The sequence below is a fragment of the Gopherus evgoodei genome, chromosome 11 (genome assembly GCF_007399415.2).
Source record: "Gopherus evgoodei ecotype Sinaloan lineage chromosome 11, rGopEvg1_v1.p, whole genome shotgun sequence".
In the NCBI taxonomy this organism is placed as follows: Eukaryota; Metazoa; Chordata; order Testudines; family Testudinidae; genus Gopherus; species Gopherus evgoodei.
The window spans coordinates 37,170,821-37,190,648 of record NC_044332.1 but is presented as its reverse complement, the minus strand read 5'-3'; the positions used below and the strand labels follow the sequence as shown (position 1 = coordinate 37,190,648).

General features: G+C 40.7%; 1 long non-coding RNA gene across 2 annotated transcripts in view; it reads right to left on the bottom strand.

Moving 5' to 3' along the window:
• LOC115660018 overlaps nt 1–19,828 on the bottom strand; it is a 93,361-nt gene that overhangs the window by 20,216 nt on the left and 53,317 nt on the right. The gene's annotated exons all lie outside the window — the stretch shown is intronic.

Here is a 19,828-nt window from a genome sequence, read left to right as displayed (position 1 = left end):
TGAAACTCTGCACTTTTGACCATACGATGACATTCATATGTGACATCATTATTCCTACCAGAGAGGGTCTTATCAAGACTGGTGGGTTTTACTATAATTATTAGTTAACGTTACTATTACAGCAGCACTGAACATCACTTCTGTTGCTGCTTGTTTTATCTTCTCTGTCTTATTCCTATGAGAAGTATTATCTCATGTTTCACACTGCTGGAGAATCTTGGAGAAACTAGGATTGGAACCTGCTCTTTAGGCTTCTCATCAATTCCAGAGAGTAGCAACTTTTATAACGTTGTTATCCATGTGTCCACTGTGGTTTTCTGCTGTGTTAGGCATCAGTATGGTGAGGCACAACAAACAGATCAAGGAGAGGGCTCTCACAATGAGCACTGCCTCTATAGCTTAGCTGTGGCTAGAATAAAGTGCTGCCAGCAAGCCACTTCCTAGCAGAAGGAGCTGCATCTGGGAGTCTGTTGCCAATTCTTGCAATATTTGGTGTTTTTCTTTAGAACTCAGCTTGCATACGAATCTCAGATTTCCTTCTTCTTCATTTTTTTTAAGTTTGTAGCCCTCATAGTTATGGAGAAAAAAACTTGAAAATGTGAAGCAAATGAACCCTAAAGGCTCAAAACTAGGATGGCAAATAAAAAGAACCAAACATTTTTAATTCATACTATTTTACCTAATTCCATGATTATTGATTGGCCTGACTCATTACTTTTGAAGCTTCTAGTTTACAACTTAACTCTCTCCAGGGGCAACATAGTAATGTTATAGAGCACTCAGTACAGAGAGACACTTTTCCAAGAGTCTAACGTAATTGCTCCTTTACTTAATCATATAAAGCACAAGTTAGTACAGATCATAAAGAAAACAATATGCCCTACATGCATTTCCCTGCCTCAGTTTCCTCACTGCACTGCAATATTCTTTGGGCTGGAGTCCGAGTCCCTGGGTTGTCCAGACTCCTTAGTGCCAGGATGAGCAATAATTTTTGCGGGGGGGGGGGGGGGGGGGACTCCATTAATTTTGGTAAGTCATCGGGGGTGCATATTTCTTATTAATGAAATTACCTCCACATCTATTGTAAAAAGACCCCCATTAAATTCTTTACACAATAGATTAATAATTAACTGAATACACAATTATCCAAAGCTTATCTTAGAAGGCAATTTATATTGCAAGCAGTTTTGTGAACACTTGTAAAATTTGTAATAATAACACTAACGCTAAACTTTAACTTACATTCAACTTACATTCATTATTAAAATTTAGTGTGAAAATAAAAATGAAACTCCGTCAGTGTGAAGAAGAACGTCTCTGATTGGCATTTACAAGGGAGGTGAAGTCAGGTGTCATTTCTGTTGTTTCAGTGTGGAGCAGTGCTGCAAGGTGGTCATCACTGATGGAAGATCTGTTCTTCAGTTTATTGAATTTCACCACAGAAAATGCCTGCTCGCAGACGTAAGTTGATCCGAACAGTACAACCTCTGTTGGGCATGAGCCTTGATCTTCTGAAAGTTCTGTTCATTGAGGGATGTGTGAAACCTCGGACGGTGCTAATTTTAATTGCTCTACAAGCAATGCATCACACTGCAAGTCAATAAGATCACTTTGGATAGCTGTCCACATCATATGTGAAAGGGGAGGAGATGAAAGTCATGCCATTTTCTATCATTCTACAATCCTTGAAGCAGCGTGAAAATTCAGCAAGCAAAGCAAGCAGTAACGACGTGTATCTTTCCAGGTTCTGGTTGTGACGGGCTGGATTATAGAATCCTCCTTGGGAACTGCCAACTGATGTGCCAAGACTACTTCTGCCCCTGCTTTCCTGCCCCGTCATCTTAGGACTTCAGTGCCTGCCTGGTTTGAGCCAGACTCGATAGCCTGCTGCAAACCCAGACCAAAGTCTGAACCACGTCCCCTACCAACTGTAGGCTTACCTGAAAGCAGCTAACAGAAGTGTTCTTGTCTTTTCTCAAATGCCCAACTCCCAATGGGGTCTAAACTCAAATAAATCCATTTTACCCTGTATAACGCTTATGCAGGGTAAACTCATACATTGTTTGCCCTCTATAACACTGATAGAGAGATATGCACAGCTGTTTGCCCACCCAGGTATTAACACATACTCTGGGTTAATTAATAAGTAAAAAGTGATTTTATTAAATACAGAATGTAGTATTTAAGTGGTTCCAAGTAGTGACAGACAGAACAAAGTAAATTACCAAGTAAAATAAAATACACAAATCTATGTCTAATACAGTAAGAAACTGAATACAGATAAGATCCTCACCAGTTCCAGAATGCTTCCTTTTACAAAACTAATCTCCTTTTAGTCTGGGTCCAGCAATCAATCACACTCTTGCAGTCACTGCCCTTTGTTCCAGTTTCTTTCAGATATCTTTGGGGGTGAAGACAAAATGGAGGGGTCTCCCACAGGCTTAAATAGACTTTCTCTTGTGGGTGGAGACCCTCTCCTCTTTCCTATGCAAAATCCAGCTACAAAATGGAGTACTGGCGTCACCTGAGCAAGTCACATGTCCATGCATGACTGAGGCCTGGTCTACACTAAGCATTTATACCAATTTTAGCAGCGTTAAACCAATTTAACGCTGCACCCGTCCACACAACGAGGCCCTTTATATCAATATAAAAGGCTCTTTAAACCGGTTTCTGTACTCCTCCCCAATGAGAGGAGTAGCGCTGAAATCGGTATTACCATATCGGATTAGGGTTAGTGTGGCCGCAAATCGACGGTATTGGCCTCCGGGCGGTATCCCACAGTGCACCACTGTGACCACTCTGGAAAGCGATCTGAACTCGGATGCACTGGCCACATAGACAGGAAAAGCCCCACGAACTTTTGAATTGCATTTCCTGTTTGCCCAGCGTGGAGCTCTGATCAGCACAGGTGGTGATGCAGTCCCAAATCCAAAAGGAGCTCCACCATCGATAGTAAGGGAGATACTGGATCTGATCGCTGTATGGGGAGACAAATCTGTTCTATCAGAGCTCCGTTACAGAAGACGAAATGCCAAAGCATTTGAAAAAAGTCTCCAGGCTATGATACAGAGTCCACAGCACAGTGCTGTGTGACAAGTGTAACGGAAAGCCAAAGAATCAAATGGACGCTCATGGAGGAAGGGAGGGGGTACTGAGGACTCCAGCTATCCCAGAGTCCCCGCAGTCTCCGAAAAGCATTTGCATTCTTGGCTGAGCTCCCAATGCTTGTAGGGTCAAACACATCGTCCGGGGTGGTTCAGGGTATATCTCGTCAATTTATTCCCCCTCCCCCCCGTGAAAGAAAAGGGAAAAAAATCATTTCTTGACTTCTTTCAATGTCACCGTATGTCTACTGCATGCTGCTGGTAGACACGGTGCTGGGGCAATGAACAGCAGCATCCTCTCCCCTTCCTTCCCCGGTGGCAGATGGTACAGTGCAGTAGGACTGGTAGCCGTCCTGCCATGAGGGCAGGGGACTGGACTCGATGACCTCTCGAGGTCCCTTCCAGTCCTAGAGTCTATGAGTCTATGAGTCCTCATCATCAGCCCGTGAGTGCTCCTGGCTGGCCTCAGATGAGGTCGGCTGGGGGTGCCTGGGTAAAAATAGGAATGATTCCTGGTTATTCCCGGCAGATGGTACAGAACAGCTGGTAACTGTCCTCATCATAGCAACTGGGGGCTGAACTCCATCCCCCCCCTTTCATGTCTAAAGAAAAGATTCTGTACTGCCTGGACTATCATAGCAGCGGGATGCTGCGCTCCTCTCCCCTCCACCGTTTAATGTCCTGCCTGGACTATCATAGCAGCTGGAGGCTGCCTCCCCCTCATTTTATCTCGCTAAAAAGTCAGTGTTTCTTATTCCTGCATTCTTTATTACTTCATCACACAAATGGGGGACCCTGCAACAGTAGCCCAGAAGGGTTGAGGGAGGAGGGAAGCAACGAGTGGGGTTGCTTCAGGGACACCCCCTAGAATGGCATGCAGCTCATCATTTCTGTGGGATCTGACACAGAGCAGCTGTGCTCTCTGGTTCTCTGATACACTGGTTCTCTAGTACCGGTGCCCCATATTCTAGGCAGGACTGACTCTATTTTTAGATACAACATAAAGGAGGGAATGACCTGGGGGGTCATTCCCATTTTTGTCTTTGCGCCCACGGCCGACCTCAGCAAAGGTCAGCCAGGAGCACCCATGACAGCAGCAGACGGTACAGAACGACTGATAAACGTCATCTCATCACCAATTTACAATGGCACAGCAGATGGTACAGAACGACTGGTAACCGTCTCTGCTACCTTGCAAAGGTAAATGAATGCCACTGTGTAGCACTGCTGTACTGCCTCTGTCAGCAGCATCCAGTACACATACGGTGACGGTGACAAAAGGCAAAACAGGTCCATGGTTGCCATGCTATGGCATCTGCCAGTGCAATCCAGGGAAAAAGGGTGCGAAATGATTGTCTGCCATTGCTTTCACGGAGGAAGGAATGAGTGACGACATTTACCCAGAATCACCCACGACACTGTTTTTGCACCATCATGCATTGGGATCTCAACCCAGAATTCCAATGGGTAGGGGCGACTGCGGGAACTATGGGATAGCTACGGGATAGCTACCCACAGTGCAACACTCCAGAAATCCACACTAGCCTCGGTACATGGACGCACACCACCGAATTATTGTGCTTTGTGTGGCCACGTGCACTCGACTTTATACAATCTGTTTTACAAAACCGGTTTATGTAAAATCGGAATAATCCTGTAGTGTAGACGTACCCTGAGTTCTTTACCAGCCAAGCTACATTCCTGGGAAAGTCCAGATGTGGATTGGTGTCTCCAAGTTCATTGTTGGCTTAAGTGTTTCTTGATGGGGCACTTACTGAGAATAGTTTTTTCTCAGAAAGCTGACCAACTGCTTCACTATAGCCTGCTTAGAACCAAACAAGTATGCAGACAATATTCATAAATTCAAATACAAAAATGATACATGCATACAAATAGGATGAATAGATTCAGTAGATCATGACCTTTACAGAGATATGTTACATGGCATATGTAGCATAAACCACATTATAATTATGTCATATATCTATAGATAGATAGATAGATAGATAGATAGATAGATAGATAGATAGATAGATAGATAGATAGATAGATAGATATAAGCATATTTCCATAAAGCCTTATGGGTGGCACTGTCACACTGGTCAGATACTGTAATCTGTTGCAAAGTGGGGAAGTGTGTAAACTGCTTGTTTCCAATCTGACGGGAGAAAAGGAGCAACTTTGTCATGAAAGACTTGACAAGGGAATACATGTCATGAGCAAAAAGCCCCCTACCTTTTAGTTTCAAATTCAGTTCATTCACGTGACCCGTAACATCAATGGCAAATGCGAAATCAGAGAGCCAGTTCACGTTGTTCAGTTGAGGGAAATCCACATCTTTTCTTTCAATAACAAATCCATCTCTGCTCTCAGATCCCACTCTTTTTAGAACTTTCCCCGAACTAAACCATCTAACATTTGTATGGTACTGAACATCCCTGAGCTCTGACTCAGAGTCCTCCAGCAGAGGGGCAAATTGGCTGTGGTTCAGTGCTCTTGCTATAATAAAGTTGACCAGTTTTGTAATTGTATCCACAACATTGCTTAATTTCAGAACACTTTTGCAGAGGACCTCTTAGTGAATAATGCAATGTAGAAAAATTATTTTCTGCTCTGCATTTGTTTCTGTCACTTGGTCTTGTTTTCTTTTCAACAATCCAACATTTTTGCCTGTCAGATTAGGGCTTCCATCAGTGGTCACACTCACCAATTTCTTCCACTCCAATCTCAGTTTTGAAACACTTATTTACTGCCTCCAGTAGATCTTTTCCAGTAGTCGTATTTTTCATTGACTGCACTGATGCCAGTTCTTCCATGAGCTCAAAATTTGTGGTATTGTCTCAAATGAAAATCAACAACTGGGCTGTGTCTTTAATGTCACAACTTTCGTCGAGTGCCAGTGTGAAATATGAAAAATCATTTGCCTTCCTTTTCAACTGTTGGTCCAGGTTCTCCGAGATTTCTCCTACATGTCTCACAACAGTTCACTTTGATAATGAACCATTTCTGAGCTGCTTTTTCTGTCTGGGGACAATATCACAGCAGAATCAACCAAACATTCCTTGATAAATTCTCCCTCAGAGAATGGTTTGCTGTTTTTGGCAATTTTGTGTGCAATCATGTAGCTCATTCTTGTAATTCTCTCTTGTGCTGTGGATAGTTTCTTTACTCTTTTTGCATTTGAGCAACCATCTCATGTGCTTTTCTAACTTTCTCTTCGGCAGACATGTTCTTATATGTGAATGCATGTTCCCTCTCAAAATGACGGTGTAAGTTGTATTCTTTGAATACTCCCACACTTCCTTTGCAATGTAAGCACACAGTTTTCCTTGCCACATCAGTAAAAAAGTATTTTGAAGGCCACTCTTTGTTAAATACTCAGTATTTGGCATCTACTTTCCTCTTTTCTGATAAACTAATTTTAAAATTAGGGGGTCGGAGGTGGATGTAGCTGCAAACAAAGGTGAAAACTCAATTACTTGTCAACACGTGGCAATGAAATAGATTGCCATTAGCACTTTATTTACAAGCCAATGTCATGCTATCTATTAAGTGTTGTTGATTTTGTGGAATGGGGGGTGGGGGAATGAGACAAAATGTATTTACCTTCTTCTCTTTTTGCCTTTGATCCTGCAATGAGCTCTGTGAGAATGAAGGTTTGCACCTAAACAAAGCTCTATTGGCTTTTATTTTGATTCCCCAAGGAGTTTGTTGCAGGGTCAGGGCCTTAGTTATTATTGATTTCTGACTTCATAAAACATCAGCGTTTTTTGTTCATATACCAGACAAGGAAGATAATTACCAACAACTTAAGACAAATCGGAAAACTCATCAGTGATTATTACTGTGGTCCTCTGTATTTTTAAAGAGATTAAGTTTAAAATAAATGAAATTAAAAAAAATTTTACCATGCATGTTATTTTTTAGGAGAAATGCTCTCTTGTGGGGCTAGTTTAGTTACGTGTTTGATGCCTAGCAACATGTGAACTGCTCGTCATATTTCAAGAATCCTGTATGATCGTAATGAATAGTTCTAAATCCCACATAAAATGCTGGTTATGAACCTACCAGGTAACCAGCCCAGACCAGAACTGCCGGGCCCCTGGGCAAGGTGAGGGGTGGCCAGCTCTGGGCCTTAGAAGGAACAAGGCCTCAAGCTGAAGGGTCGGGGCTGGGGGCTAGCCTCCCCCAGCCAGCCCTTCAGCATTGCCTGGGCTGCGTGGGCTGGGTACCGCTGAAGAGCTGGCTGAGGGAGGCTAGGCCCCCAGCTCTGACCCTTCCAGGGCCCGAAGCTGGGTCCCCCCTACCTCTCGGCAATTCTATCAGCAGCCCGCAGGCCAGATCTAATTGTTAGGTGAGCCAGATGCAACCCGCACATCCTATTTTGCCCACCCCTGCCTTAGTGCCATCTGGGTTTAGGAAAGCAGATCAGGCCCCCTGCTTCATGGAGGTTCCTGTGCTGGGCTGCTTTTCCCTCATGAAATCTCCTCCCCAGCTTCTGTGACCTTGCTGTCTCCTGCCCAGGACTGCTTTCTTTTCCTGCCTGGTTCCCTCTGTTCCTGTGTGTTTCCTTATTTTAGCCCCTTCTGGTCCCCTGGCTGCTTTGTTCTGTATCTGTAACTTTCCACTGTTCCCAAAAACAAAAAACCCACCACCCTCCCATCAGAAAGGTAAGCTCAGACTAGTTTTTCAAGGCTGCAGCTACTCTCTCACGTAACTTTTGTGTAGTCAAAGCACCATCATTGACCTTAAGTACCATCCCTTTACCCTCAGCATGGAATGCGCCTGGTACATGTCCTGTCACATCCACAATAGTGGATACACACAGACATTCATGATATAGCAGTTTTTCATAGTAACATTTCATAATGACTCCATAATATCAACCAGAATTCATAAACGATACAGACAGTCCCAGATGTTCACAACCCAGGATGTCAGGTAGCCCAGAAGTCAGCTGTTCAGGGATCCTAGGAAGCAAGCCAGCCATGGAGCTAGACACTCAGCCAGGGAGCTGGACACCCAGCCAGGGAGCTGGGCAGCCCAGGGAGTTGTGGAACGTTTAAAAGGAATTAACGTGTTCATGCAGAACATTTTCATTCCATTGAATTGGCATTTTCCAACAGGAAACTTCTGTCATAAAATTTTCAGCCTGCTCTACTGGAGCATATTCTGCTTTCCCTCTACAGGTACTCATTGATCATGCTGGGCTTTATCCTTCTTACCAACTGATGCACAGAACTGCTTCAGCCCCAATAATGTAAGAACAGCTCTACCAACACTGTGACATTGCTTCATCTGTACTGGCACAAACGTAATGAGGACCTCTCAGGTAAAGTGACAGATGTGTATGAGCAAATAAAGAGAAACCTATCACAAAAGGGCTAGCCTGGAACAAGTTGGGGAAAAAACAGGAATTAGGAGAACACCAACCCAGCACAGAAGCCCCTATTGATTGCCTTTTTTTATTTCTATAATATTTTATCTGCAGAAGAAACCTATATTACAGTTTGCTTCACAGCAGTGAAGATGGGGTTAAAATGAAAAAGCTGCTTTTTGCCAGCTTTTGTTTCATAAAACAATAGGAACATTTTTCTGGCCAAAGGCCAGTGTTTTCACACTTTCCTGCGCCCAACAAGGGTACAATGTTAGCAAGTTTCACAGGGTGGGGAAATTATTATTTTGCTATAAAGAACTTTGTAAATTACAGATAATAGTTCTATTAGTGACTAATACTTATAACACTACAGAGACCTCATTACACTCAGCATCAGAAACCGTGATAAGCAGTGAGGGACATAGGTAAGCAAAGATGCCATTATGAAAATTCCCCCACATGCCAACAATTATGAAGAAATTCCTCCACTCTTTAGGCAGATATATATTCCACATCCTTAGCCAGAAAAAAAAAACCAGTGGCATTGGAGAGGTGGAAAAAAAATAAATACTCTTAGCCTCAGTTTGGCAGAATAAAGCAAATTGTGCTCCAGGCCCGTATTTTTATTCCCATTTTGACAATCCTAAACACTTACTTGGGCTACAATACTGGGCTGTAGCACAAATTTTTAAAAAAAATTTGAAACCTGAACTCTAGATTCATATTTACATGACAATTATGAAATCATGGCCCCAAATACTAAGTGTTGCCCACTATACCTTACTTGGTGTTGTTTGACCAATCTCAGGATACAAAGACCGTGACGCATTGTTAAGAGAATGATAAATTATCCATCTCTCAGCACCTTCATAATCCATAATACATCTCAAGATATCCAGTTACCATATTTTCATGATCCTCTGCCAACATTATATTTCTTAATCTGGACTTGTTTTCCAGCTCATCAATTTAATTTGTGTTGTGTCTGTCAATCATTAAGTCCAAGATCCTTCCCTCACCCCCCGCTTCCTGCAGTCTTGAGCCAGAACTTTTAAACTTTGTATCCATTGCAACCATTGTAGCCTGGATTTCATCCAGCCCTTTACTAAAATCTGTCAAATTCATGTTTGTGGCGTTCAATTGAGTGGAACAGAAAATAAAGATGGATTAACTCTAACACTGCTTTATTACACTGCAGCCATTCCAGATTTCTCTGCTGCACTCAGTCCAACTAGACTTTCCACATCTTATCTTCCCCTACACACTGTCACACACTGCCTCTTGACAAAAGAACTGCATCTTATCATTTATGAATGCTTATGTTAGATACAACAATATTAAAGTGATACAGTCAAGAGTCTTAGGTCCAGACTTTGACCTAATATTTTCTTCTGTTTGCACAGTCCACATAATAGTACATGTTATTTTAAAACAAGTATTTCAAAGTTCATTCAAACCCTTTCTATAAAATATTTGTGTGCACAAAGGAAAACAAGTTATATATGGAAAGACTTCATTTTCAAGATTCCAAGGAGTAGTAATATTATTTTTCACTCCTTTAGCACCTTCCATCCAACAATTTCAAAGCTTTTTACAAAACTTTCTGCATTAAATCTCATAGAACACCTGTGAGGCAGGTATGTGTTATCCCCAATTTACAGGTAGGAACTTGTGTCACAGTAATGGTAATAACTCTTGGTCACAAGACAAACCAGTAACAGATTAGATTAGAAAAGTGAGATTGCAGGACTCCTAGTCCTGAACTGTAACCACCATGCCAGAAAGAGAAAAAGCAGTTCTGAGAAATATCCTGCTAGTGTCTATTTCAGTATGTCTCATATGGTTTGAGAGACCTCTCAATGGGATGGAATGGAAGAACGATACTAGATCTTCCTCACAGATGGTGAATTATTAAATAAAAAATGCAAACTTGTTAACAGATACAGGTTTATTTTTAAGGCCGTCCTATATTCCTGGTAACTACTAATCATCAATATTTTTAAAAGCTCAGTAAAAACAGGACATGACATTGTAAAAATAATTGAAGCAGAACTCAAAGAAAAATACTACAAAAAGTTATCTGCCATCTCAGCCTGCCCACTTCAGTTTTGTCTGGAAGGCAAAAAGTCAAGCAAGTAGGAAGGAAGGAAAGTCATGTTGCTCTTTGCTGCGTCAATAAAACCTACCTATTGTAACAGACTGTTTTGTAAAATGTTAACGTATAGCATAGACTACAGTCTAACTCAGCAGCCTTTCCTCGTGTAGCCTCATTGGACCATTGAATTGCTCAGGCATTTGTGCAATGCATATTATTCAATAAGGTGCAAATCCTTCCTCAAACAGGCAGTCCAAACAACTGGGCTGTGCGATGGCAGGTGCCATGGTGGTAAGAGGGAAGGAATCTTCCCCTATTTGTCCAGCAATGGCACTCGTGGCTACTAGTACAGACCTGAGTCTGCAGTGGCACTTGCATCTCCTGCTTCCTTCAGTGCAGGGGGGGAAATGGCTGGTGAATCTATATAGCTACAGATCTAGAGCTGAATAGTGAAAACTTTTTGTCACAATATTTTATTTGAATTCCAGATTGCTGGCCAATTCAACTCTGTTTGTACCTCTAAGGTCCTGATTCAGCCAGGTACACAGCTTAAACCATGTGAGTAGTCCCACTGGCTTTATGTACCTTGCTGAATCAGAGCATGAACTATACATGAACACTTGTGCAAGTAGGTTCATGTATGTCTTTGCCCAAATATCCGTATTCACTTGCAGTGAATTCACTTATTCAGGTGTATGTGAACAAGAGCATTCCTTATACTTGATTTCACTCTTCATTATTTGCTTTTTTTTTTTTTTTGCTTTAAAAGTATCAGTCATTCAAGAAGGAAGTAAGAAAAATCCCATGTGGCTTAGGGTGTGTCTACACTACAAGATGGGGTGTAATTCACAGCCCAAGGAGACACCCCGGAGCTAGCTAGGATTGAGCTAGCATGCTAAACTTAAAGTGTAGCTGCAGCAGGATGAGCATTGGGAGAGACTAGCTGCCCTGAGTATGTGTTTAGTGTCTCAGACAGGTATGTAGTCAGTGTGGCTAACCCTTCCTGTTACTTCCGCCATTGTGGCTACACTTAAGTTTTTAAACACACTAGTTTGATCAGAGCTAGTGCAGGTATGCCTCCTCAAAATGGAAGTTACACCCCCAGTTCAGCAAAGACATAAGAACATATGAACGGCCATATCAGGTCAGACCAAAGGTCCATATAGCCCAGTATCTGTCTACAGTGGCCAATGCCAGGTGCCCCAGAGGGAGTGAACCTAACAGGCAATGATCAAGTGATCTCTCTCCTGCCATCCATCTCCATCCTCTGACAAACAGAGGCTAGGGACACCATTCCTTACCCATCCTGGCTAATAGCCATTTATGGACTTAACCACCATGAATTTATCCAATTCTTTTTTAAATTCTATTATAGTCCTAGCCTTCACAACCTCCTCAGGTAAGGGTTTCCACAAGTTGACTGTGCGCTGCGTGAAGAAGAACTTCCTTTTATTTGTTTTAAACTTGCTGCCCATTAATTTCATTTGGTTACCCCTAGTTCTTGTATTATGGGAATAAGTAAATAACTTTTCCTTATCCACTTTCTCCACATCACTCATGACTTTATATACCTCTATCATATCCCCTCTTAGTCTCCTCTTTTCCAAGCTGAAGAGTCCTAGCCTCTTTAATCTTTCCTCATATGGGACACTCTCCAAACCCCTAATCATTTTAGTTGCCCTTTTCTGAACCTTTTCTAGTGCCAATATATCTTTTTTGAGGTGAGGAGACCACATCTGTACACAGTATTTGAGATGTAGGCGTACCATGGATTTATATAAGGACAATAATATATTCTCAGTTATTCTCTATCCCCTTTTTAACGATTCCTAACTTCCTGTTTGCTTTTTTGACTGCCTCTGCACACTGCGTGGACATCTTCAGAGAACTGTCCACGATGACTCCAAGGTCTTTTTCCTGACTTGTTGTAGCTAAATTAGCCCCCATCATATTGTATGTATAATTGGGGTTATTTTTTCCAATGTGCATTACTTTACATTTATCCACATAAAATTTCATTTGCCATTTTGTTGCCCAATCACTTAGTTTTGTGAGATCTTTTTGAAGTTCTTCACGGTCTGCTTTGGTCTTAACCATCTTGAGCAGTTTAGTATCATCTGCAAACTTTGCCACCTCACTGTTTACCCCTTTCTCCAGATCATTTATGAATAAATTGAATAGGATTGGTCCTAGGACTGATCCTTGGTGAACACCACTAGTTACCCCTCTCCATTCTGAGAATTTACCATTAATTCCTACCCTTTGTTCCCTGTCTTTTAACCAGTTCTCAATCCATGAAAGGACCTTCCCTTTTATCCCATGACCGCTTAATTTATGTAACAGCCTTTGGTGAGGGACCTTGTCAAAGGCTTTCTGGAAATCTAAGTATGCTATGTCCACTGGATCCCCCTTGTCCACATGTTTGTTGACCCCTTCAAAGAACTCTAATAGATTAGTAAGACATGATTTCCCTTTACAGAAACCATGTTGACTATTGCTCAACAGTTTATGTTTTTCTATGTGTTTGACAATTTTATTCTTAACTATTGTTTCGACTAATTTGCCCGATACTGATGTTAGACTTGCCGGTCTGTAATTGCCGGGATCACCTCTAGAGTCCTTTTTAAATATTGGCGTTACATTAGCTAACTTCCAGTCATTGGGTACCAAAGCCGATTTAAAGGACAGGTTACAAATGTTAGTTAATAGTTCCGCAACTTCACATTTGAATTCTTTCAGAACTCTTGGGTGAATGCCATCTGGTCCAGGTGACTTGTTAATGTTGAGTTTATCAATTAATTCCAAAACCTCCTCTAGTGACACTTTAATCTGTGACAGTTCCTCAGATTTGTCACCTACAAAAGCCAGCTCAGGTTTGGGAATCTCCCTAACATCATCAGCCGTGAAGACTGAAGCAAAGAATCCATTTAGTTTCTCCGCAATGACTTTATCATCTTTAAGCACTCCTTTTGTATCTCGATCAAGGGGTCCCACTGGTTGTCTAGCAGGCTTCCTGCTTCTGATGTACTTAAACATTTTGTTATTACCTTTGGAGTTTTTGGCTCGCCTTTCTTGAAACTCCTCTTTGGCTTTTCTTATTATACTCTTGCACTTAATTTGGCAGTGTTTATGCTCCTTTCTATTTGCCTCACTAGGATTTGACTTCCACTTTTTAAAGGAAGTCTTTTTATCTCTCATTGCTTCTTTTACATGCTTGTTAAGCCACGGTGGCTCTTTTTTAGTTCTTTTACTGTGTTTCTTAATTTGGGGTATACATTGAAGTTAGACCTCTATTATGGTGTCTTTAAAAAGCACTCATACAGCTTGCAGGGATTTCAGTTTAGTCACTGTACCTTTTAACTTCTGTTTAACTAACCCCTTCATTTTTACATAGTTCCCCCTTTTGAAATTAAATGCCACAGTGTTGGGCTGTTGAGATGTTCTTCCCACCACAGGGATGTTGAATGCTATTGTATTATGGTCACTATTTCCAAGTGGTCCTGCTATAGTTACCTCTCGGACCAGCTCCCGCGCTCCACTCAGGATTAAATCTAGAGTTGCCTCTCCCCTTGTGGGTTCCCGTACCAGCTGCTCCACGAAGCAGTCATTTAAAGTATCAAAAAATTTTATCTCTGCATTTCGTCCTGAAGTGAAATGTTCCCAGCCAATATGGGGATAATTGAAATCCTCCACTATTATTGGGTTCTTAATTTTGATAGCCTCTCTAATTTCTCTTAGCATTTCATCATCACTATTACTGTCCTGGTCAGGTGGTCGATAATAGATCCCTAATGTTATATTTTTATTAGAGCATGAAATTTCTATCCATAGAGACTCTATGGAACATGTGGATTCACTTAAGATTTTTACTTCATTTGAATCTACATTTTCTTTTACATATAGTGCCATTCCCCCCTGCACGACCTGTTCTGTCCTTCTGATATATTTTGTACCCTGGAATGATAGTGTCCCATTGATTGCTCTCAGTCCACCAGGTTTCTGTGATGCCTATTATATCAATATCCTCCTTTATCACAAGGCACTCTAGTTCACCCATCTTATTATTTAAACTTCTAGCATTTGTGTACAAGCACTTTAAAAACTTGTCCCTGTTTGTCTGCCCTTTTCCGATGTGTCAGATTCTTTTTTATGTGACTGTTTATCATCTGATCTGGCCCTTACATTATCCTCTTCCATCCTCTGCTCCTGACTATAACCTGGAGATTCTCTATCATTAGACTCTCCCCTAAGAGAAGTCTGTGTCTGATCCACATGCTCCTCTGCAGCAGTCGTCTTTCCCCCATCTCCTAGTTTAAAAACTGCTCTACAACCTTTTTAATGTTTAGTGCCAGCAGTCTGGTTCCACTTTGGTTTAGGTGGAGCCCATCTCTCCTGTATAGGCTCCCCCCATCCCAAAAGTTTCCCCAGTTCCTAATGAACGTAAACCCCTCCTCTCTACACCATCGTCTCATCCACGCATTGAGACTCTGAAGCTCTGCCTGCCTACCTGGCCCTGCGCGTGGAACAGACCCTTCTAAGGACATACCCTTAGATAACATACCACAAACAATGAATAGCTGAAGTGCAGAGTTCATGAAGAACTCATCCACTAAAATTTGATCTTATAAGCTTTTCACCAAATGATTTCAAATAGCAAATAAACACACAAAAATCAAACTCCATTCACAGATGGTTCCCAGGCAAAAAGAGGGCTAATATCATTCGATAACATATTTACAATGCATGATACAATCAACTGTAAACAGACACATCCTACTTCCAAGTTGCTCCCAAATTCCACCCACACAGACTCGTCACATTCTTTGCTTAATCTTGCACAGCATTGACACCAATTTTCCTGCATCTGGGGCCCTACACACTATGGTGGATGGTAGGAAAATTTAAAATTGCTTAATGTTTGCTGCTCACAGCAGCTTTTGCAATGAATATAGATTGAAAAGGGAATGTGTTTATGGGACTAACTATGAGTACCTATATTTTCCCACCCTAGCAATTGTTTTTAATAGAACAGAGATGCTGTGGAGGAGAACTATTTGCTACCTGCCATGGTCTCTCCAGTTTTCCTTCCAATAGTTGGCAATAGTACACGCAAGGCCAAATCCAGCACTGACTTACACCCCATGCAGACTTGGGTTAAGAGGTGCCACTCCACTAATTAACCCAAGTTTGCATGGGGTGTGAGTCAGTGCTGGATTTAGCCCTCTACATTTAATATAATTGCAAGTAAATATGTAAAACAAGATCTAATAGTTGGGAAAAAAATTAAGCAAAAAGCAAAAATGTCTAATATAACTAATATCACAACTAACCTGTGTTTCCAAAGGGCAGTAGCAACCCAAACCAAAGGTTGCTGGAGGGTCAACTCCAGACCTGGCATAAGCAAGCAAACTGCACTGGCTTCAAGAGCACTGTGCATGATCATAACAGGGCAGAAATTGGCCCAAAGTCTTACCTATTCCAACTTTCCTCTCACTTTTTAAATGGTCCTCCACTGAAATACAGAGTATTCCATAGACCATCGGTGAAGTCCTGGCCCCTCTGTAGTCAAGGGGAGTTTTGCTATTGACTTTGGTGGAGCCATATTTTCACACTGTGTCCTTTGTAAATATTTCTGCAACAATATCCGGGTGATTTTAGTGTAGTGTGGTTTTTAGAAGGTTTGTGTGAGCAATATATACATATATAACTCAGAGAAAACAGAACATGGAGACTGAGGGCAGTAAGTGATCCAGGACCCAGTTCCAGTCCCTATAACACACAAGTTGCATAAAGGGAGAGATGATGTAACAGAATAAAGAGCTCAAAGCAGCAGGAAAAGGATAGAGACTAAACTTTCAGTGCTTCAGAGACTACCTCTACCTTTCCTAAAGAAGCTAAATTTAATTGTTGTTATTGCTAGAAACATTTTACATAAATAGCTACATAGAGACTGAACTGCTTCTAGCCAATTCTGACTTTAAAAATAGAACTACTTTGTTTTAGAACTATGGATTCATAAGTTACGTGATTCTACATTATACAGCAAAAATGTTGAAATACCCTAGGACCTTTAAAAGGAACAGAATGCATTCAGTGATCTAGACATCTGAGCAGCCTAATTTTGGGGTGCAAGTTATTTACACCGAAAAATATGGAGACCTGGTTAAAGCTACGCTGAATATCTGACCCTTAATATCCATAGTTTAAATTTTTTAAATCCATTAGCCTTTTCTTCTGCTCCCTCTGAAGAACAAATACATCTTACAGCTCTTATTCCCAGAGCTGTACAGACATTATTGATTATGTTGATTCACAAACAAGCTAGTAAGCAAAAGTTGCTGTGTTAATTTCACCACAATTTGAAACTCAGGGTAGGTGGTCGGGTGTTTTCCCACAAGAATAGCAGTTGGTAGGAAAAAGGTTAATTTTCTGGGGATATTATACCCAAAGGTAAGCAAAATAATGTGAAACTTGGGATGAATGGGGAGCAAATAAGATAAATAGCAAATACATAGCTAGTTTACAGATTCACCACTAACAGCTTGGATACAGCTTACCTACAGTCTTCCCTAGTATTCAGGTACAATACATATATACACGGTAATCAGGTCAAACCACATTCTTAAGAGTCTCATCTCTCATGAAGAATTTAGAGTTCAAACAACTCTCAAGGCTTGAAAGAGAAGTACAGGAACTGCCCAACTTGACAACCAGTTCCAGACATTTGCAAACTTCTCCCCATGATGATACCATAATTCAAATAAATAAATAAATAATAAACTGATATCTTCACAAATTTAAAATAGATATCAAAAGGCACCAATAAGTACCTATTTATTATACTCATCTTTACTTTTTTAATCCAAAGATACACATGATGGCATCTACATTTGGATTCTTTGAGAAGATTTAATTAAAAGTTAAATGAATCAGAAGAGGAGGGTTGAAATGACAGTAAGCAGACTACCATAAATGCATGGCAGTGCTTGAGAGGATATGGATAAGCCAACAGTGTAGTTAAATTTCCACTTTGTCTTGTAAAGAAACTTTCCATTTTCATTTCAGAAGGAAATTAAATATTTTGAACTGGCAAGTGGTTAGACTGTGGTAAACTATATTTCCACCTATTTTCTTCCCAAGTGTTGGAACTATTAATGTGGAAGCAATAGACCTCAAAGGCAATTTATTCATCATCAGATTGGCTGATCAAGTGTCAGGTGGCTTGGATAGACTGGAAGACTTTAAAAAATGTGATCTTCCATTCATTTCAAAAGCTTCCTTGGGATCTTTGCCTCCCAACATTGGTTCGTAAAAAGAGAATAGTTACTAAACTTTGTAGGTACAGCATAGGAATGGGAGGGGGGAACTATAACAATGAATTATGGTCTCACCATTTATTCACATTGGAAAGAAATGATGCATCAAACATTGAATTAAGTTTCTCCACTGACTATTCTTCATTCTACAAATACGAGTATGCAGAGAGGAGAAAAGAACACATGCCAGTTCACAGAAATATAACACATGATGATAAATTTCCAAGAGGATTGTTAAGACGTACTTTGGTATTTAAAATTGTTAGGTTTATTCCAAGTGCTGTGATACTGTCCACCTATCACGGCTGGGCAGTAGCAATAAAAATAAAGCTCACAGCCTAATATTTCAAATCAATGTATGATAACTACAAAATTTTAGAGATGCTCAATTATTTTCCCATACAAGTGTTGAAGGCACAGAATAACGTGATTAGTCAATAGATATGCTAGATTTTCATCTTGAACTGGCTCATGGGAAAGCCAATACCCCTTTGAATCCTGTCCTCATTTTTGAATAGCCCATTACAAAACACCATCCCCATATAATATCTCAGATCTGTCAACATTCAAACACAAAAGAAGATGCTTGAGTTTGACTAGTCATCACTGGGATAATGAGCAGCAAAACTGAACACTCCTAGGCAAATAAGAGATGTTATCTCAAAACAGTGAGACCATTTGTCCATAGCTGATGCCCAGAATCCATTCATTTTGTAGAGAAGAGTGTATACAAGTTGAGAAGCAATTTGTCAAAATCTGAATTTGATCTTAAGCTATTTATAGTCAACTTCATGTTTCATAGTTAAGCACACTATTTTCTGATGGCCTATGGTAGTAATCACAAAAAATGTAATGACCAGAAACAAAAAGGAGAGGCCTATTCACATCTGGCAATTACAGCACTAATCCATCACCTCATAGCAATATAGTACCAGCCCTGCAATGGCCACTTGTCCTTATAATAATGACACACGCTGATAAAATGATAGATCTTCATTCTAAATAACTCAAAAGTGCAGACAAGTTGCTAAATGGGATCCTTTATGAGCCTTCACATCAGTCAGCCAGGTAATCTCTAGCCAAGCCCACCTTCCTCACGTGTTTCTCCTTCAATCTGCGACGTTATTTTTTTCAGTTAGTGTTCAGAATAAGAATATTGCAGCTGCCTACTCTAACCTATTTCATGTACAATCATAGATGTATGTGATAGTTATCACTGGTCATGCTTTGATTGTAAATTGATAAAATTATTCCAACCTTTGTAAAAAACAGCTCTTCATTCTTTGTGGAGTATTTTTCTTTTTCAGAGAGGTGGATTATTGCCAGGAAGCCTATCCTCCTGCCAGCATCTGGCCTCCAGGTTCTTTAAACCAAGAGACAGCCAGGCAGAATTAATATAAGGAGCCTGTAATATTTATGAAGTTGTCTCCATGAAAACATAATTTCCTTTGTACATGTGACAGATTTTTGGAAGTCTCACTGTCGACTTCTCAAACATACTTGGCAAGAGGGCACACACACACACAAGTCTTTAAACTGATTTCTTTTTGGTAGTGCATTATAACAGGGACTTCCCTGTAAATATTTAAATTTACAATAAAAAATGCTTTGTGGAGCCAGATCCTCACTGGTGTAAATTGGTGCAATGCCACTGAAGTTACACCAGCTGAGGATTTAGTGTTGGTCTCTGCATCCCTCTTCTGAACTTTGTACTATTATTTGGCAGGTTCACTCTGGGAAATTAAGCAGTAACAAGAGGGAAGGTACAGATCCGGAAGTATTCAAAATGCTCCCTTCAATCTTGCCAGAAAATGTGGCTTGACAACACAAGCATTATTTGCTAAAAATCATACCTGAATTTTAGCAAGCATTTTTTTTAGATCTGAAATATAAATTCCATCCACAATCGTTTTAACCTTAAAGGTGTCTAATT